The following is a 21,619-nucleotide window of genomic DNA, read 5'->3' as shown; positions in this document are numbered from 1 at the left end:
GTTGCTGATGCGATTTCCTGCTAATGCACCTGGGAGGCACCAGATGAGCTCCAATAGCTGAGTCCCTGCCCCCGAAGTGGGAGACCTGGATGGAGTTCTTGGTTCCTGGCTTGGGCTTGTTCCATCCCTGGCTGTTATGCCATCTGGGGAGTGAACGAGTGGATGGAAGATCTCTCTCTGTGTCTCTCTCTTTCTCTCTCTCTATTTGTCTCTCCCTCCCTTTTCGTCACTCTACTTTTCAAATAAGCAAATCATTTAAAAAGCCCAATCTGCTTCTATCTACAGGATACATAATTTTATTGACTGACCCATGAGGAATCTGGTTATCTCTATGTAGCCTCCCCACCATGAGGTGCTAAGGTGCCATGATCTTCTGTCACAGGGACATGGAGTTACCCAAATGAGCTAAGGAGTCATGAAAAAACTCTTCAAGCAAGTCTGCAGGCCATCATCGAACAAAACCAACATGGCGGGAATCGGTCACACATAATCTATGACACTGGAGGACGTTTGGTTAGTGCCGGAATTTTTAAAACCATTTGAAGTTTCTTTGATCACTCTTTATGTACCCAGGCACCGATACGGGACCCTCTGGAAGCCAGAAAGAAAAAGGATGTCTTCAACAGACTGCAATTTTGCTTGGGGCTGGCTTGACTAACTTCTTGGTAAGCCAAAGCTGTAGCCTATTACTAATGACAGTGACTTAGAGCTTCCAGTGCTTCTCTGTGTCCCCGCGGGGCTGGCAGGGGTGGAAGCTGAAAGAAGCCAACAGCACCAGCTGAGCGACCAGAGGCAGGAGCAGGTGGGGAACCTGAGAAAGGTCTGGAGACTGCATCAGTGGCATCAAGTCTTCTTTATAATCCATACCTTGCATTTTGTTTACCATACACATTCTGCTTCTAAGCTATTTTTGCTTACTGCCAGGACATTTTTTAAAAAAGATTTCTTCATTTATTTGAAAGGTAGAGTTAGACACACACACACACACACACACAGAGCGGGGGGAGGAGGGGAGCGAGAATCTTCCATTCACTGGCAACGGTTGGGGCTGGACCAGGACAGAACCAGGACCTCCATCCAGGTCTCTCACATAGGTGGCAGGGGCCCAAGCATTTGGACCATCTTCTGCTGCTTTCCCAGGTGCATTAGCAGGCAGCTGAGTTGGAAGTGGAGCAGCTGGGATTTGAAACAGTGCTAAGGGATGTCATAGGCAGCAGCTTAACCCACTGTCCCACAGCGCTGGCTCCCTATCAGGACTTTTTAAAGAATTCATACTTATTTTGAACTGTAAACATAAAAAGGGCTCTAGGACAGGGAAATTATTAGTAGGATTTTGGGCTGCAGAGAAAGTGGGTTGGGAAGAACATTCTAAGCAAGGCAACCTGCACTGCCAGTCACTGGGAAGATGCTGCAAGTTCATTCTAAGTTCACGACCAAACTTCAACTCAGTGCTGAGAGCCATGCTGGGTGCTGGGTTGTTTCTGCCAACCCTAATGGTGCCTTGGGAACCTCTGGGGAGCTGCAGGAATAGATTCCTCAAACCTTCACTGAGGAATTCCTGAACCAAAGTCCCCGAGGGTTTGCTCGAAAGGCTCCCAGGTGATCCCGCTGTGCAGCCACATTTGGGAAGGGGACGTTAATCCCACAGCTCAGGTGAGGTCCTCAGGGCTGCTTCACATCTCTGAGGCCTGCTTTTGTTGATGGCTCCAAGTACGGTCAAGGGCTGATTAAAAAATAAACTCCTGCTTTTTAAATGTTTATTTATTTCCATCTACTTGAAAGACAGAGTGAGGGACACAGACAGAGATCTTTCATCTGCTGGTTTACTTCCCAAATGTCTGCAATAGTTGGGTTTGGGCCAGGCTGAAGCCAGGAGCCTAGAACTGCATTCTGGTCTCCCACATGGGTGGCAGGAGCCCAGGTACTTGAACCATCATCTGCTGCCTCCCAGGGTGCATTAGCAAGAAGCTCTATTGGAAGCGGAGGAGCCAGGACTCAAACTGGTGCTCTGATATGGGATGTGGGCATCTCAACCAGCTGCTTAATTAACTGTGTTGCAACACAGTGGGGACAGCAGAAAATTAAGACAGGGGAGTTTACAGAAGGCAATGGGACAGGGAGGCAGAGGAAGCATTGGGGCATCTGGAAAAACAGTTCCTGTTATCTCAAGACCTATAGGATATGAGTTTGGTTTCCCTGGTTCTGAAGAAAAGCATATTCCTTCCCTGGACCATGCTCACACCAGTTTAGGGGGCCAAGGCTGTCCTAGAGTGACCTAGAGTTCATCCTACTTTCATTATAACACCTTGGCACGCAACATGACACATCTGCTGGCTGCCTTGACAGGACACATTGGACCATAAAAGGAGAGAAAAGGGGCAATGGCTGGAGTCCAGGAAATCTCCACCTCCTTCCCAGAAAATACCATGAATATTCCTCTCCTTTATTAGAATAGAGCCCCTGGGGATGGCGCTGTGGTACAGCAGGTCCAGCCACAGCCTGCAGCACAGGCATCCCATAAGGACACCTGTTCAAGCTCCAACTGCTCTGTTTCTGACCCAGCTCCCTGCTAATGAGCCTAGGAAAGCAGCAGAAGAGGGACTAGGTGCTTGGGTCCCTGCACTCATGTGGGAGACCAGGAAGAAGCTCCTGGCTCCTGGCTTTAGCCTGGCCCAGCTCTGGCCACTGTGGCCATTTGGGGAGCGAACCGGCAGATGGAAGCTCTGTCTTTCTCCATCTCTCCTCCTCTCTCTCTCTCTCTCTCAAAAAAAAAAAAAAAAAAAAAAAAGTAGCCATCTCCCCACCCCACATTCTGCCCTGTAATTAAACAACCTATTTCATGTTAAACATAGTTCGGACACAGAGTTACTCCCCCTCAAGTAGGCTCACTCTGTTTATGGAGTGTGTATCTCAATTATTACTTTGTCAATAAAACATTTGCTGCTCCCTAGTCACTGATCTCTTCTCGCTTCTGAACTCTTTCTTAAAACCAAGTCAAGGACCTGAGTGCTGGGTAGCCATTGCTATTTGGTGCCAGGAAAGGGAAACTGGCCATGACAAAGAAACCAGGGGCTGAAGTCCACTTGGTTCCTTCCTTTGGTGTCTCCAATCCAAAGCAGGCTGCCCATGGTTCCAAGGGGAAGGTACTGCTAGATTCATGGACGAGCTTCAGGAAGCACCTTCCCTGAGGCAGGGAGATCTCAGACACCGGTGATCGTGTGGTTGATTTAACCTACTGATTAAAGGATGGTTGGCTGCAAAATGATGCCAAGCAGATTTTGCTTGGCATCTACATCCATGCCTTAGATCAGCGGTAAAAAACTGCTAATGATGAAAGGAAGACAATGCTGAAAGCATTAAGAACCGCGTCAGCCCACGTCACTGACTTGACCGTCATGCAGTAATTATAGCCAATAAAGCAACGTCTTATTAGCACAAACTTTGCTTCCAGCATCTTTACATGGTAAGAGGATAGAAAATGCATGGTTTTGGAATGTGTGCAGGAGAGACTTCTGTAGTTGTCAGAGGCCTGCTTTCCTTTATATTTGTCTGAGACAAGCAATTTTTGTACACATATACAAATATATTTATTAAAAGTTGTTTACTGGGGTGAGTGCTGTGGCTCAGTGGGTTAAGGCCATGCCCTGCAATGCTGGCATCCCATATGAGCACCAGTTCAAATCTCGGCTGCTCCACTTCCCATAGAGCTCCCTGCTAATGCGCTTGGGAAAACAGCAGAGGATGGCTCAAGTGCTTGGGCCCCTGCACCCATGTGGGAGACCCGGAAGAAGCTCCTGGCCCCTGGCTCGGGCCCCTTCCATGCCTGTAGGAGACCTGGAAGGAGTTCCTGGTTCCTGGCCGATCTCTCTCTCTCTCTCTCTCTCTCCCTCCATCTCTACTCCTTCTGTCTCCACCCCACCTTCTCTCTGTAACTATCTTTCAAATAAGCAAATTTTTTTTTTTAAATGGAGTCAGTACCACATGCTATTTCTCATTCAGATCTGACTCTCAAATGGATTCGTTTCAGTGGAAAGTTTTTTCTTCTCTCTAAGATTTATTTATTTGAAAGAGTTACAGAGAGGCAGAGGCAGAGAGAGTGGTCTTCCATCCACTGGCTCACTCCCCATATGGCTGTAACAGCAGAGTTGCACCAATCCAAAGCCAGGAGCCAGGAGCCAGGAGCTTCTTCTGGGTCTCCCATGTGGGTGCAGGGGCCCAAACAACTTGGGCCATCTTCTACTGCTTTCCCAGACCACAGCAGAGAGCTGGATGGGAAATGGAGCAGCTGGGACTCGAACTGGCGCCCATATGGGATGCTCGCACTGCAGACGGCAGCCTTACCCGCTACACCTCAGCGCTGGCCCCTCAGTGGAAGTTTTGCAGACTGAGTTCTCTCTACTCTTCTCTGTAGGTTAGTTATTTGAAGTCTTTGAGTACAACTTCCTGCATTTGGCTATCACCCTGTTGTCAGCGTGGTGTGTTCCAGGGCTTGCAGGGACACTGGATTAGAAGCTGACGGAAGCACACAACAGGGAGATGGGATCAGCTTCCGCTTCTCCTGATTTCTGGGAGTCAGGATTCTTTGCCTGGTTTCTGATAATCCCTCGCACAGGTAAGGAGTGAGAGAGGAGGGGCAGGCTCCACTTTTCTTCTCTTTTTTAGAACAGCAAACAGTCATTTTCTTTCACTTTAACAATTTCCTCCCTTGCAAGAGGAATTCAAATGTCTTTCATTTGCCAGGAGAGTGGGAGGAGGGTGGGTGGAAATCTTTAGAGACTTCAATAACAGCTCCAGCCAGCGCAGCTGGGGGAGCTGTGCTTAACCCATTGGGAGCCATGCAGGCCTCCGTGGCTTTCAGGAGACACAGACTGAGCCTGGGCCCCAGGTCCCAGGCCAGAAGGAACCTCTGGTCTCTCATAGTCCAACTTGGGTCCAATTGGACACATTGAAAGAAAAAAAAAAGACCAGGAAAAAAAAAAGCAAAGTAATTCACGGGCTCAGATTCCTTTGATTCACAATTGATTGTATGCCAGAGCAGAGAGAAAAGGAAATCCTTAAAAAGGCTGAATGGACACTCTCCAGGGACCTTGTTTCTCAGCCTCGGGGCCTGAGTATGGGTGGGTGACAGCACGCTCTAGCCCCCGGCTGGGAGAAAGGGTGCTCTTCTCCGACACCCCACTGACAAGTCCCAGCAAGGCCCAGTGCTCTGGTTTCTAGTAATCAGAACATATATATATATTTTTTTTTTCCGACAGCTAGTTCTCCATATCTGCAGCTCCTGCATACACGAATTCAATGAAGTGCAGATAAAAAACTATTTGGGGAAAAAAAAAAAGAAATGGCATCTACACTAAACATGTATAGACTTATTTTCTTGTCACTGTTCACTAAACAATATGGTATAACAATTATTTACAGAGTATTTACTTTGTATTAGGTGTTTTAAATCATGTATGCATGATGTACATTATACAGGAGGATGTATGTAGGTTCCATGCAAACATGATGCCATTTAAAAAAGATTTATTTATTTGAAGGCACAGTTACAGAGAGGGAGAGAGAGAATCTTCCATCTCTTCCATCTCTTCCATCTCCTGGGTCACTCCCCAAATGGTTCCAATAGCCAGGGCCGAGCCAGACTGAGGTCAGGAGCCTGGAACTCCATCTGGGTCTCCCATGTGGTGCAGGGACCAAGTTCATGGGCCATCTTCTGTTCCTTTTCCAGGTGCACTAGCAGGGAGCTAAATGGGAAATGGAGCAGCTGGGACTTGAACTGGAGCCTGCGCATATGGGAAGCTGCTGCTACAGGCAGTGGCTTAACCCACTGTGCCACTGCACTAGCCCCACTAAGGTACTTACATACAGGACTTGAGCATCTGCTCAAGATTTTGGTATCTGTGGGGTTCTGGCGCCCCCAATCCCCTCCACCCCCGACGGAAACCAAGGAACGACTGTACTTCCCGTGGTTCTACTTCCTGGAGGCTTGGAGCCACACAGACTTGCTCTATGGCATCCCACATTGCCAGGGCCCCCCTACGGCACGGCAGCTGGCAGCCTTGGCAAGAGCACAGAACCAAGGCCCAGGGGCCGCCATGTTCATGAGCCTTTTTGCCTTTCAGCTTTGTATACTAAACCCCAGTGGGGTGAAATCTGTGTACAAAAATCTAGATGGCTTTCAGGACAGAGGCAGAGGCAGGCAAATGCCCACGTCAAAAGGCTGCAGGGGACAAGAACGGAGCGTGGAGATGACAAAAAGCATGCACTGCACTGATCCTGGGCTCTGGGGAAACTAAAAATGGTGCAACCTCTGGAACTTTCTCTAAGCGCTGTGTGCTAACTGCCTTCTGACGCGTTTTAAATAGTCACTGAGTAATTCCTCTTGTTTGCTCTCCTTTGCTAAACTCGAATTCTCTGAGCACTGTGAATCATCTTTTTCCTCCCACTTTGCGACTCCCTTACGTCCAAGGCAACCAGGCCTGCACAGCTTTCTCTTAATTCAACAAAACATGCACAAGAAGTCCCTTTCAGGCTTGGAAACCAGGTACTGGCTTTTTGGTGTCGCTGTGTGCCAATTTCATCAAGGCTGAAAGAATCCTTCTTCTTGTATCCCACTCAGATTCCTATTAAAGTCTTTGTAAACACATACACACCACAGCCAGCTTCTTGGCTCAGAAATAAAATGGTAATTTGTATGTTTTCAGTGAATTACTAAATGCCCTAAAAAGTGCATGCATAAAATCAAACGAAAAGAACAAAATGGCACAATCTGCTTCAGCTTGAGCAACACTTAACGGTGCAGCTCTTTTTGGGCGAAGCCATCGAGATTACGTTCAGAGGTGTGGCACTGGCTCACGGAAGCTTTCATGAGCACACGTGTGTTCTTACGCAGGTGTGGCGAGGTGCGTTACACCTGCCGCGCACCCAGGGAACACAGCTGGCGGAAGCAGGGTTGGAGAAGGGCCACATGATTGGATTCAGTCTCTGTGGCGAGGTCCTAAGCATGACACAGGAGATGAGGTTAGAAGTGAGGTTACAAGGGCCCTGTCCACCCAGGTGGACGCCTCATTTGCTACACTGAAGATGGAACAGAACTGGCAAGAAGTCTTTAAAAGAGCAAGAGGTTCCTTGTCAGCAAGAGGTGAAGACAAATGTACCTGGTGCCCACCAGGAAGAGCAGGGCTGCCCACCACCAGGCAGTGCCCAGCACCCCCTTACCCCTACGGCAGGCTGCTGGGCCCCGTAGACGTGCGGGATACTCTTCCTGAGAGCTGGATCAGGTACTCTGGCGGCTGGGAGAGCTGTCCAGGCCCTCCTCGCGGTACAACCAACAACCAGGGCTGCAGCTCCTCGCCCGGCTTTCCCAGTTATGAGCACGGATGCTGCTGCAGAAGAAATCACAACTCCCCTTCCCCACATCCGTACGCTCAGCACCGCTCTGTCGGGCGTGGTAGCCACTCCCAGCAGGTGGTTTCTGTGCGCTTGAATATGGATTGTCCAAATGGAGATGTGCAGGCATATAAAATATAAAATATGTACTGGATTTCAAAGCTTTGTTATGAAGAAAAGCATAAAATCCCTCTTCAATAGTTTCCTAAAATTAGATACTGAAACAGTAGTTTGGGTATACTGGAAGTAAAGTCTACTATTTTTATATTTGTAATATTCATTTCTGAAAACCAAGACTGCTAGAAAATGTAAAATATCCTTCACAGTTTTTGTATTTGTGGCTCACAATTTATTTCTATTTTCTGTTATTTCTTTTTTTAAAGAAAGATTATTTATTTATTTGAAAGTCAGAGTTTTGAGAGAGAGAGAGAGATCTTTCATCCACTGTTTTACTCCCCAAATGGCCGCAAGGGCCAGGGCTGAGCCAGGCTGAAGCCAGGAGGCAGGAGCTTCATCTGGGTCTCCCACGTGGGTGGCAGGGGTTCAAGCACTTGGGCCATCTTCTGCTGCTTTTCCCAAGCCATTAGCAGAGAGCTGGATTGGAAGTGGAGCAGCCAGGACTTGAACTAGTGCCTACATGGGATGCCAGTGTCAGAGGCAGTGGTTTTACCTGCTGTGCCACAATGCTGCTCCTATTTTCAGTTATCTCTATTTGGTCAGTGCTGGGGAAGAGAATGGGACCCTTGTGAGTGGTAGCCTATCTCTGCTTTGCAAACACAAAACAAGTCTGATTTGAGGCTGGTGTTGTGGCTAACACTGGCATCCCATATCAGAGTCCTGCTTTAAGTCCCAGGTGCTCAACTTCTGATCCAGTTCTCTGCCAATGTGCCTGGCAAAACAGCAGAAGATGGCCAAGTGCTTGAGTCTCTGCCACCAACGTGGGAGACATGGAGCCCTGGTCTCCTGGCTTTGTCTGGGCCCAACCCTGGCCATTGTGGTCATTTGGGGAGTGAACCAGCAGGAGGCAGATCTCTTTCTGTGTCTCCCTCACTCTCTATCACTCTGCCATTCAAATAAATAAAAGTACATCTTTAAAAAAATTCTGACTTGAAAATGTTTTTCTTCTGAGTAGCTAATATAGAATATTCACGGTACACAAACTTTGAGGTCGGCCTTTTGTGTGTATTAACTGATTTAATTCTCAGAACAGCTCTATGAAGTAAGTACATCTTTGTGCCCATTTTAAAGAGGAACATGCCGAGGCACATTGAGACACGGGTATTTGGAAGAACAGAGCAGGGCTCTGGGCTCAGGAGACCTGGCTCTAGGGAGCACCCTCCTTCCACATCCATTTCAGCAAATACTTTCAGAATAACCTGGATTATACTCAGAATAAAACATAATGGAGGATGCCCCCGTCTACAGAATTATATCAAATACTTGAAAAGTCTGTGGAACAGGTAATTAAAGTATAAGTTTACATTGGTGCAAAACTTTTAAAAATCTATGCATGCTGTGGCCAGCGCTGTGGTGTAGTGGGTAAAGCTGCCACCTGCAGTGCCGGCATCCCATACGGGCGCTGGTTCAAGTCCTGGCTGCTCCACTTCCCATCCAGCTCTCTGCTATGGCCTGGGAAAGCAGTAGAAGATGGCCCAAGTGCTTGAGCCCCTGCACCCACGTGGGAGACCCAGAAGAAGCTCCTGGCTCCTGGCTTTGGATCAGCACAGCTCTGGCCATTGTGGTCAATTGGGGAGTGAACCAGCGAAGGGAAGACCTCTCTCTCTCTCTCTGCCTCTCTGTGTAACTCTGACTTTCAAATAAATGAATAAATAAATAAATCTTTTAAAAAATCTATGTATGCTTTCTCTTTTTTCTTACCAATAATGCATATTTTTCATGACCCAGGTGCACAGATTTCTTCCCATGAGCCTTTTGAAGTCCCCTCAGTCTGATTCTCTGCAAGGGGGACTGCTAGAGGGCATTACGGAATTCGCAGGATGACAGCCTTAGTAACTTTTACAAATGCCAGTTGGTTTTCTGCTGTCACTGGGGTCTTTCCTTGCCGAGGTGCTGACCCCCGTGACTTTGCAGCAGTAATTGCTGAAGCACTCACTGTCATTTATCATCATAAATACAAATCTCCAGTGAGAGCCTTCAGACAGGATTCTCTGGCTTGTGCATTGTGCTCCTGCAGCCCTTTCAACAGCACCCAGGAACCTTCTCTTAGAAGACAGGGGCAGGTGTTTGGCGCAGAGATTAAGTTACTGCATCTCATACTAGAGGGCCTGGGTTTGAGTCCTGGCTCTGCTCTGGATTTCTGATGCACTAATGCACATCTTGGGAGGCAGCAGCTGATGACTCAAGTACTTGGGTCCCTGCCACCCCACCTTGGGAGACCTGGACTGAGTTCTGGGTGCCTGGCTTTGGCCTGACCTAGCGCTGGCTGTCCTGGGCATGTGGGGAATGAACCACCAGGCAGGACAGCTCTGTCTGTCAGTCTTTCTGGCTTTCAAGTAAATAAAAATAAATGAATAAAAAGTAAATAATATATGGGGCCAGCGCTGTGGTGAAGTGGATTAAAGCCTTGGCCTGCAGCACCCACATCCCGTATGGGCACTGGTTCAAGTCCTGGCTGCTCCACTCCTGATCCAGTTCCCTACTATTGTGTCTGAGAAAGCAGTGGAGAATGTTGGTTCAAGTCCTTGAGCCTCTGCACCTGTGTAGGAGATCCATAAGAAGCTCCTGGCCCTTGGCTTCAGACTGGCTCAGCTCTGGCCGTTTTGGCCATTTGGGGAGCAAATCGGTGTATGGAAGACCTCTCTCTCTCTCTCTCTCTCTCTCTGTCTGTCTCTACCTCTCTCTGTAACTCTTTCAAATAAAATAAATCTTAAAAAAGAGTAAATAAAATACTAAAAGTTACATACGGAAGACATGCCACAAACAAAAATGTATGTCAATAAATTAGAGACCTTGAATTTCTTTTTCATGTGATCTGCAAGAAACCAGAATTGGCTAAGGTCACAGGTCCTTGCTGCCCTGTTGTATTTTATTTTACTATTTATTTGTTCAGTAATACAATCAGTACCCACAAGTCCTTCCCATACACCACACCAAACATGATCAGGAACTAACATTCACCTGTGTCTCTGCCACATACCGTCTCCCTTTCACCTCTGCCTTCTCTCCACTATGCTGAATATTGTGGTTATCATTCACTTTTCTTTAAACAAAATTATCATGTGGCTCAAGTACTTGAACTCCTGCCGCCTACATGGGAGACCTGGATGAAGTTTCCCAGCTCCTGGTTTTGGCCTAGGCCTCCTTCCTGCCAGCATTCACTCCAAATGAGAGTGAATCAGTGGAGGGAAGGTCTCTCTCTGCTATCAAATAAATACATTTTAAAAAGTTAGCATAAAAATTTAGCATAAATGTAAGTATGCTTCAACAGTATGGTACTTAGTTTTGATTTTTGGCAAACTTCCCAAGAGTACCGTGCTATCCGTGACCTCTCAGTATGTGAGTGCTTCACTGAGTACGAAGACAGTGGGATCGGTCCTTGTCACCTGCTGTGGGTGGAATGTGCTCCCGTTCGTTGCTGCACAGGATTAGGCATTAGTGTCCAGTTACTGGACATTTATGGGCTGTCTCTAGTGTTTTGTTCTTAGCAGTGCCACTATGAATATTCTTGAAAACTTTTTTTCTTATCCAGTCTTAATGGTAGTTCATTGATTTAAACAAATTTAACTTTGAAATCTACTCACACTATCCCCTGCTCTCCTGGGAATAACTCCTCCTAGATTTTCCTCACAGGTGTCAAAGGTGATTCCATCATGTGTGGCTGAGAATTTCCTTTCCATGCTACTTCACAGAAACAGTTCATCAGCGCACACGACCACTCAGCTAAGATGCCTGCATCCCACATCACAGAGCCCGGGTCCAATTTCCGGCTCCAGTTTCTGATTCAGCTTCCGCCACTGCAGCGTAACTGCTAGAAACATGATATGAAATTTGCAGAATGGCAGAGTCAGTTCTTTTCTTAACTGGGAAGCAGCCACGAGGGCTCAAGCAGTTGGATTCCTGCTACCCAAATGGGTGTGACCCCGGCTCTGGGCTCCACCTAGGCCCTTACAGGCATTTGGAGAATCAGCAGATGGAGGAGCTCTCTTCTCTCTGCCTCTTAAATAATTAACAAATAAAATAAAATTAAATAAAAAGAGAAATGATTAGAGGCACAAAAAATCGTTTATAATTGTCATCAGGTTTATTTTTAAAGAACTTGGCAATTTATTAATTTGTTCACTATATAAAATGATGCTTTTAAAGAGATACATAATTAGCTAAGGAAATGTGTACAACTGTTCTTTTCTTTTTTTGAACCAATATGATATTTAATTTTTCTACAAAATGCTGTATTTTCTCTATTCTTGATGTAGCACTGTTTCAAGAATAGATTTTTGAGGGTGTGGGGGCGTATGGGAGGAGACATGCTATCACATTAAATGTGCATGTCTATTATAAGACACAGAAACTTTGACATTTTTAAAAGGTATATATTAAGGCTTGCTCTATCCAAGGTTGAGTTTCCTGGCTTGGATAACGCAAAGAAACTTCAAGTTGTTCAGAGCTGTAGTTTAATGGCTAAGTGTTTCTAAGTCCAAGTTTTATTTATAAGCTGGTGGATACCTTATTTGTAGTGACCATAGATACTGAATGTTGAAAAGATGCATGTTAAGCGTAAGTGTAGAGGGGTGGGCGCTGCGGCATAATGGGTTAGTCCTCCTCCTGTGCAACGGCATCCCATGCGGGTGCTGGTTCCTGTTTTGCCTGCTCCTCTTCCAATCCAGCTCTCTGCTACGTCCTGGGAAAGCTCTAAAAGATGGCCCAAGCGCTTGCTTCCATGTAGCAGCCCCGGAAGAAACTCCTGGCGTCTGGCTTCAGATTGGCTCAGCTCCAGCCATTGTGGCTACTTGGGGAGTCAATCAGTGGATGGAAGACTTTTCTCTCTATCTCTCCCTCTCTTTGTCTATAACTGTACCTTTCTTAAAAAAAAAAAAAAAGAGTAAGTGTAGAGGGGCTGGTGCTTTGCTGTAGCAGTAAAGTTGCCACCTGTGACACTGGCATCCCAAATGGGCACCAGTTCTAATCCCAGTTGCTGTATTTCTGATCCAGCTCCCTGCTGATGCGCCTGGGAAAGCAGTGGAGGATGACCCCAGTGCTTGGACCCCTGCATCCACATGAGACACCACGAAGAAGCTCCTGGCTCCTGGCTTTGGTCTGGCCCAGCTCTAACCATTGTGGCCATTTGGCAAGTGAACCAGCAGATCCAGCAGATGGAACATCTCTCTCCCTCTCCCTCCCTCCCTACCCCTCCCTCTCTTTCTGTAACTCTGCCTTTCAAATAAACAAAAATAAATCTTAAAAAAAAGAAATTGTCATTAAAAAAACAGTAAGTGTAGATAAGGAAAAAAACCCCAAACATATTTTCCTTACATTTAAAGTCTTAATTTGAAACAGCCATAAAAAGCATGGATATGGTTTAGTCCTAACTGTCCTCGTTTGTGGTTGATATTCAAAATTTAACTTGCAGACTATCAATCCTGTAGGTAAGGCTCTTGGTCAGTTAAAATGCAAAGGACCTATAGTAATCTACTATCAGTCACTTATAAGAAGTGAGACTTGGTTCTTGCCTAAGAATGGAATTCTAGAACTGGTGTTATCAAGTAACGTGTAACTCAAAGTCTTTTGTGCTTCTGGCTAACTTTCACTGCAATTCACGCACCTTTCTGGTTCTAGTGCTTGAACTTGGCTGTGATAACATTAACAATCACATTTACTGGTCGCTGTTTTTTTTTTTTTTTTCATTCATGTAATTCAATTCGTTCCTCAGTGCAACTCAGTGAGAAAGGTATTAACAGTCCCTTGTTATAGAAAACTCAGACAAGTTGGCTAAGAGTTTCTCATCTGGCCAAGAACTGACTCAAGTCTTTAATCTTGGGCTCATTCCACTGTATAGCATACTTTACTGGGGCTTACTGGAACAGTTCTTAAAAAAAAGCTGTATACAGAACTCATTCTATAACTTATAGCTAAAATAAATTTATCTTAACAGCAGTCTGGCCTCAGAATCAGTCCATAAGGTATTTGGATCTGGGTAAAAAGCCCATGAGAGCATTTCAGGCATGGAAAGCCAAGACACTGAGGCAAAAAATGGCCTACATGAAAGATCTCTGTGAGTGAGATCCCAGTGGAAAGAAGGGGCCAGCAAGGAAGGAGGTCCCTTTATCTGAAGGGAGGCGAGAACTTCCACTTTTCTTATGGCCCTGTCTAAATAAGGATGGAGTTTGTGAACTCAAAAGGCTTCCATAGCCTTGGCAGCTCAGGACAAGAGCCTTGGGTGATCATTGATATCATAAATAAGAGTGTTAATTGTTAAATCAACAACAGAAGCCACTGTGCACTTGCTCCCCAGGTAGGACCTCTGTCCTTAATGAGTTGTACTATAACAATTAACGGTAAAACTTGTCTTCAGACAGTACTTTATACTTTGTGTGTCTGTGTGGGTGTAAACTGTTGAAATCTTTACTTAGTACAGAATTGATCTTCTGTATATAAAGATAATTAAAAATGAATCTTGATGAAGAATGGGATGGGAGAGGGAGTAGGAGGTGGGATGGGAGTGGGGTGGGAAGGCAGGTATGGGGGGAAGAACTGCTATATTCCAAAAGCTGTACCTATAAAATTTATATTTATTAAATAAAAGCTTTCTAAAAAAAGTTTATTTTAAAGAGCCAAAGAAGTTGTAACAAAATGTAAACATATATTTTGAAGACCTTAAAATATTTAAAATCCCAAGCTGGCAAGTGTTAAATGTGATAAAAAATTTATGCTTTAAAAATTTTATGTATTTGAGGGGGAGAGAGGAGGAAGGGAGGGAGGGAGAGCAAGAGTGAGAGTGAGAGCGAGCGAGCGAGAGAGAGAGAGAGAGAAAGATAGACAGAAGGAGAGCTTCCAAATGCCAGCAATTGCCAGGGTAGGCCAGGCCTAATGCTCTGAGTTGGCAACTCAATCCAGGTCTCCCATGTGGGTGTCAGGGACTCAATTACTTGAGCCAGCACCACTGCTTCCCAGGGTCTGCATTAGCAGGAAGCTGGAGTCAGGAGCTGGAACCAAAAATCCAACCAAGGAACCCTGATGTGGGATAAGACAGTCTTCATCAGCATGCTGACTGCCTGCCCCAGGCCACCCTTTCTTTCAGATTTAAGGGACATAACAAAAAAAACTTCAGGCATTTGTTCTGAAAGACCTTATGTATTAGGAATCAAATATATAAAAACTGCACACTGGATAGATCCTTGGCCAAGACAGCACAAATACGAGTATGCAAGAATGTCTTGATTGGTTTCAAGCCTCTATAGAATAATTTTAGAAAACAGCACATAAAATGAGATTATAATATTAAAAATAGAAATTTCTTGGAGAGATATTTTTGTATGACATCTGAGAGATGCAGCACAAACCATCTGAGACCCTAAGACAGAAGAACAGGATAGAACGAAGAGCTGTAGAAAGGTGCTAAGCTAGTGGCCCCCACTCTTCTAATAGGGCAAAGGTACAGACCCCCCGTCACAACAGCAATCATCGATAGAGACATCATTCATGGGCTCAGCAGGCTGAAGAATCTTTCTTCAAGTAGGTGAGAAAAATAACCCAGGCTGGTATTGTTCATCTTAGTTTTTGTTGATGACTGCATAATTAAATCTTGTGCTACAACACAAGGACATAAACGGAAGTGCAATAGAATTCAAGCAACAATGGCTGACTTTCAGCGAAGTTTCATCCATAAATTGTGTTCTTCAGGGCAGGGACTGTGATAGCATAGTCTGCTGACACCTGCAGCTTACAAGAGGTGTTCAGGAAAGTCTGACTGAGTGTGGGAATGACCCAGTAACTCCCACACCTCCATTTCCATCTACTCACATCTTTACTCCCCAAAGACCTGACTGTAGATCTGACTGCCGGTGGCACAGTCAAGGGTGTTGTGCGGCGAGGTCATAGCGAACTCAAAGAGCATCTGTGAGTCCCCTTTACAGGCAGCTCCTGCTGCACACCCTCTGGCCAGCAGGTCCCTGCCTGTCTCTGTTAGAATGTCTATTCTTCGATCTCAAAGCAGGTCATCAAATGCCTGTTGTTCCATCCTACCTTAACCACTGATACTCCTGTGTATGTAATGTGCCGTTAGGAGTTATACTATAGATAACACAATACTTGCTGCCTGTGGGGAGAAATCTAATCATGGAAATTTAAGGTGCAGCAATGAGCTATTAGGTAGGTATAGCTGTGGTATATGAGACAGCTGCCTCCATGGTAACTACTGCTTGTCATTGCTTGAATTCCATGTTGCAATACCAGCAGACCCGTCTCCAAACTGCAGGTTTCCCCCGTGAATGCAGCTGTTACTAGACTGGGCAGCACTGGCCCCTTCCTGATCGCTGATAGTGATCTTTGGTTCTGTCAACAATCTCCCACTATTACACTATTTCTTAGCCAAAAGGCCGAGAAGCGATCACAATCTCCCACTATTATCACGGGCATGTATTGCCACCTCCACAATGGGAACCCAATAAAACCTGTTTCTTTTTCTTTTTTCTTTTTTCTTTTTTTTTTTTTTGACAGGCAGAGTGGTCAGTGAGAGAGAGAGAGACAGAGAGAGAAAGGTCTTCCTTTTGCCGTTGGTTCACCCTCCAATGGCCGCGCGGCCGGTGCGCTGCAGCTGGTGCATTGCGCTGATCCGAAGCCAGGAGCCAGGTGCTTCTCCTGGTCTCCCATGTGGGTGCAGGGCCCAAGGACCTGGGCCATCCTCCACTGCACTCCCGGGCCATAGCAGAGAGCTGGCCTGGAAGAGGGGCAACCGGGACAGAATCCAGTGCCCCGACCAGGACTAGAACCCAGTGTGCTGGTGCCGCAGGCGGAGGATTAGCCTATTGAGCCACGGCGCCAGCCAAAACCTGTTTCTTGAGAGACAGGATTTTTGCTTTCTACTCAAATTTTCATCAACACACTCATTGCATTTATTCCTGGATGCCCCTGTCATAACTTACATGGTTCTCAGGGCTGGCCTGGCCTTGCAGAGATCATCTTGCCAGATGTCCCTTTTTAGAAAGACGATGAACTGAAGGCTCGCATGACTAAGTGCTGCTTCCCAAGGTTTCATCACTAATCTTCGGCAGGGGAAGAGAAGCTGAAAGCCTTCCTGACCAGTTCTCAGAACGTCACACGGCCTCTGCAGCTGTTATACCAGGCCTGAAGACACGAATGAGGACCTAGGAGGTGCTTAGGCTGCGGTTGACTCATGTTTGAAGAAATAACAAAAAAAAAAAAAAAACAGAAGAAAACGGGACTTAACAGAGGCTCACGGGTAATCTTATCTATGGAGCCCTGAATGGGTCATGGCTCAGATATTCTGGAGATTTGGATTTTCAACTATAGTTATCTATTTCAACAGTGAAAATATCAGGCATTAAGGGAAAAACAGAGATGGGAGTCTGGTGCAGCATTTATTTATTTATTTTTAAAGATTTAACGTATTTATTTGGAAGGCAGAGTTAGAGAGAGATAGAGAGAGAGACAGAATATTTTCCATCTGCTGGGTCACTCCCCAAATGGCCACAATGGCCGGGGTTGGGCCAGGCTGAAGCCAGGAGTCTGGCACTCCATCTGGGTGGCAGGGGCCATCATCTGCTACCTTCCTAGTTGTGTCACCAGGGAGCTAGATTGGAAGTGGAGCAGCTAGGACTCGAACCACGACACCGGCCCCTGGTGCAGCAGTTATGACATTGTTTGAGATGTCCACATCCTGTATCAGCTCCTCTACTTCTGACCTAGCTCCCTGCTAATAATGTGCACCCCAGGAAGCAGCAGGTGATGGCTCAAATCCCTGGGTCCCTCCCACCCTTGTGAAAGACCTAGATTGAGTTCTAGGCTCCTAGTTTCAACCTGGCCCAGGCCTGGATATTGTAGACATTTGGAGAGTGAACCAGTGAACAGAAGATTTCCATATGTCTGTCTCTTTCTCTCTGCCTTTCAAAAAAATGAAAATAAATAAATTAAAGGAAAAATGTAGCAACTCTTTATAAATTTCCACCTATTGGAGAGGTGGGAGGTGGTGACTGGGAGAGGGGAAGAGAGACAGTACAAGTCACACTTCTGAAAGTGTTAGGCTCTTACAGGTTTAGATTCTCATTTCATTTACTTCCTCTTCACAATAAAAAAATCTCTTCTCTCAAGAACATGGAATTGTTTTTTCTCATAAGTGAACTGAACTTGTTACCAGCAAAGACAGTTTGCAAAATGAAAACACACGTGGCTGGAGATTCCAGCAGAGCAACAGGGAACGCTGAGCGTGAGGCAGAGGAAAGCAGGTGGTGTGAGTGCCGGGCGCCAGGGTGCTGGGAACACCCTTACTGAGCAGGGGGTGGCTCTGGAAACCAAGTCAGCACATTCTAGGGCTCGGAGGCAACGCTGCACAACAGCAACGAGTCGACTATACATTAGCATGTCTTTCTAGAGACTTCTCTGCCCTAGGCTTCAACTACTAGAGTGCAATCCTTGGTAAGCAAATGTCTTAATGAGAGGCTATAGAGTCTGTCAATACAAAGATTTCTAGACACTTACAAATTTCATCAGCAACAAAACTTATTTTTCATATCAATTCTTATTCTTCTTCCTCTTCTTTCTTTCTTTCTTTTTTTTTTTTTTTTACAAAAATGCTTTTTAAAAATTTGAGAGGGAGATACAGAGAGTGCTTCTATGTGTTGAATCTCTCCCAAAATGCCCTCAAGGGGACCCAGGGGCTGAAGTCAAGAGCCAGAAACACTTTAGCCATCATCATTGCCTCCCAGGGTCTGCATTAGCAGGAAGCTGGAATCGGGAGTCGAAGCCAGGAATTGAACCCAGGCACTCTGATTTGGAACCCGGGTGTCTACTGCTAGGCCCAACACTTGCCATTCATATCGACTCCTGAATGGAAATCTTTCTGCAATATTTCACATGTCTCTGATTTCTTGGAAAAAAAACTGGAATTTCCCTTGTCTCTTCTTGTGAACTCGGCACCCTAGGCCTTGGGCGTCAGTCACTGTATCTGTGCTAGAGGCACGGTGACACCCCAGGAAACGTGCCCCCACGCTGAACGTCTCCATAAAGTCACTCCTTGAGTTCTGGTGTATCTGTCTGTCCATGCCTGCCTCTTCTTTGTTGTGTTTAGTACTTCCTCTTTGCCCCCACTTCCTCTCCAATCTGATAGAGACCTGGGGGAAACTTTTCATGTGTAGGCTGAGCCTCTGACATTGCAACTGAGTTCCTGGGCCCTGGTGACGACTCCCTGACATGAGCCTCGTGAAGGGGGCCAATCACTGCACCTGAGCTTCCTCATCTGCTTCCCAGGGATTGTCAAGAGGGCTGCTTCAGAGGAGTATGTGTGTTAAATGAAATAATGCACATAAAACCTGGAGTAGTTAAGTGCTGCATAGCTAAGTATCCATCAGGGGCCGGCGCTGTGGCATAGCAGGTAAAGTCGCCACTTGCAATGCTGGCATCCCATGCTGGTTTGAGACCCGGCTGTTCCACTTCTGATCCAGCTCTATGCTGTGGCCTGGGAAAGCAGTAGAAGATGGTCCAAGTCCTTGGGCCCCTGCACCTGTGTGGGAGACCCGGAAGAAGCTCCTGGCTCCTGGCTTCAGCAGTTGTGGCCATCTGGGGAGTGAACCAGTGGATGGAAAACCTCTCTCTCTCTCTCTCTCCCTGCCTCTTCCTCTCTGTAACTCTGCCTTTCAAATAAAATAAATAAATCTTTCTTTTTTTAAAAAAATACTCAGCAGTTACTCAACCCAAGGGTATGTGGCTTGGAGCCAGATCAGCCCAGTCTCCCCCTACCCTAGAGTGTCTGCAGGTGCTGCCAGTCCCCCAGAGTGAAAGTTTCTAATCAGGGCCCTCCAGAAGTGCTTATTAAAAGTTGGAAAATGCCATAGAGTCATTCTTTCAAGGCTGAAGGCTGTCTTAGGTAAATGGGGAATCAAGGGAGCATTGAGCAGAAATTCTGCCTCACACTGTGCTCTCCCAGGGGACGGTGTTTTTGCTGCAGGGAGAGTGGCCATGCTTCAGGTGAGCACCACCTTCACGTGGTCAGATACAGGACTACGTCACAGCCTGATGATTTCTTCTCCAAGATGCAGAAGCAGGTCAGTGATTTCCATCAACCTGAACTCTGAAGACAAAAATCAAAATGGGGGAGGGCGCAGTGACCTGGCCAGGATTGCAGCTCACTCAGCATACAGCACAGACCCAGGAGGTCAGGTGACTGAGCAGGTGCACAGGCTCTGGGGTCAGGTGCCTGGGCACAAATCTGACCACCCAATGCCCACATCTATACCCCAGGACACGACAGTGACCTGCTCTGTGCTCCTGTTTTCTCACCTGTGACAAGAGGGCAACAACGTGCCCACCCACAGCACTGGTGTGAGTACAAGTGGCACCATGTTTGCTGGGCAGTGCCACGTGGGCATTACTCATCATTTCCATTGGTATCAGGCCAACTCACCAGCATGGCCAAGAACCATGAAAACGGAGGAGTAGATGATTTTTTGGGACAGGCTCTCGTGCATTTTAAGAACCCAATTTAGACTTTCTTTATATTTTTATCTAAACTATATAATTTATTCTAGACCAAAATATTTTCTGCAGAATGAAGTATTTTTAATTCTTCCCCCGCAACACCAAGCCTTGAAAAGCTCCTGACAGTGGAGAGAGTCCCCTGCAAACACTTCAGTATGGCCTTGCCTCAGAGCCAGCCTTGTTCTTGGGCTACCCCAAGAAGTACAGTCACACTGCACCTGTGTGTGGCTCCTGGTTGTGACTGGGCGGATGTGTCTGATGGAGGGGAGTCACTGGGTGGTGACTCACGCCCTTTCTGTGCTGTGTGGGTCTGAGGAATTCAGCAAGGACATGAGGGGCTGTCACTAATTCCCCCTCTGTGGGCTCCTGGCACACATGTGCCACAGCAAAACCACGACATGAAGCTCCCAAAGCTCCTGCACTGGGCCACACCTGAAATGGCAACAAACCTACATGTACAGATGCCCTGTTAAGGGTGCACAGATGACTGTTAACATTTATTGAATCCTTACAGTGTGCCAGGTATAGTACCTGCCAGTTTAGATGCATTAGTGACTTTTAAAAAATATTTTAAAATGTATTTTATTTATACATTCATGAGTCACAGAGACACAGAGAGGACACACACACACGCACACACACAAACCTAGTCAGAGAGCTATCATCTGCTGGTTCTATCCCTAAATTCCCACAACAGCTGCAGGCCAGGGGCTGAGGCAAGAGAACTAACAACTCAATCTGGTTCTCCAGGTGGGACCCTACTACTTGAGCCATCACCTGCTACCTCCCAGGCAGTGCATTAGTAGGAACTGGAAGGAGAGTTGGGACTCAAACCCACGAACTCTCATATGTGTTTCTGATGTCCAAACTGGTATCTTAGCCATTAGGCTATAAACATCCACCCCAAGAGCATTAATGTAGTTAGTTTCCAAAACAGCTTCATGTGACAGGCAATATTATTATCATCTCCATTTTACAGATGGGAAAATTGAGCACAGAGATACTAATTAACCCACCCAAGGTTACAGAGATGAAAGAGGAAGAGATGAGACCAGTTAACAAACTCTGTACGCTGACAGAACCTTCTCAGCATTAGTCAGAGATGAATGCTTTCAATAATTACATGTGTAAACTATTATTCTATTTTTGGTATTATTTTATTTATTTTCTTCTCCAAAAAAAGTTTCAAGAAATGATACCAAGCTACTTGTCATGGGACTCCAAATCCCATGAAATTGGCAGGTACTAATGCCATCTTACTAGTTAAAGTGATCATTTTAAGTGCATAACTGATCATAAAGATAGGAATAAGTGTCAAAGAGATCACATAAATAAGACCAGTGTCTGCTAATAATAACTGATAGAATTAAAAAGAAGAGAATGATCCAACATGGGAAGCAGGCCACACAGCAGACTGATAGAATGATAAATGTGCACTATGGCCACAGAGCCAGCCCTTAAGGCATTCAGATCTGGCTAAAAAGCCCATGAGAGCATTTCAGGCATGGAAAGCCAAGACACTGAGGCAAAAAATGGCCTACATGAAAGATCTCTGTGAGTGAGATCC

The 21,619-nt window shown here is 46.1% G+C and overlaps 1 protein-coding gene and 1 long non-coding RNA gene across 6 annotated transcripts in view; one reads left to right on the top strand and one right to left on the bottom strand.

The window, feature by feature from the left end:
- Nucleotides 1-21,619, bottom strand: part of GNAL (G protein subunit alpha L) — a 187,140-nt gene that overhangs the window by 93,931 nt on the left and 71,590 nt on the right. The gene's annotated exons all lie outside the window — the stretch shown is intronic.
- LOC138844055 (uncharacterized) lies at nucleotides 4,424-12,815 on the top strand. Its single transcript, XR_011379443.1, has 2 exons — nucleotides 4,424-4,612; nucleotides 12,556-12,815. It is a non-coding gene; the product is annotated as an uncharacterized LOC138844055 (long non-coding RNA).

This window comes from Oryctolagus cuniculus, chromosome 10 (assembly GCF_051225735.1).
Source record: "Oryctolagus cuniculus isolate XC-2025 breed Fujian yellow rabbit chromosome 10, ASM5122573v1, whole genome shotgun sequence".
NCBI lineage: Eukaryota > Metazoa > Chordata > Mammalia > Lagomorpha > Leporidae > Oryctolagus > Oryctolagus cuniculus.
This window is presented reverse-complemented; position numbering and strand designations above follow the sequence as displayed.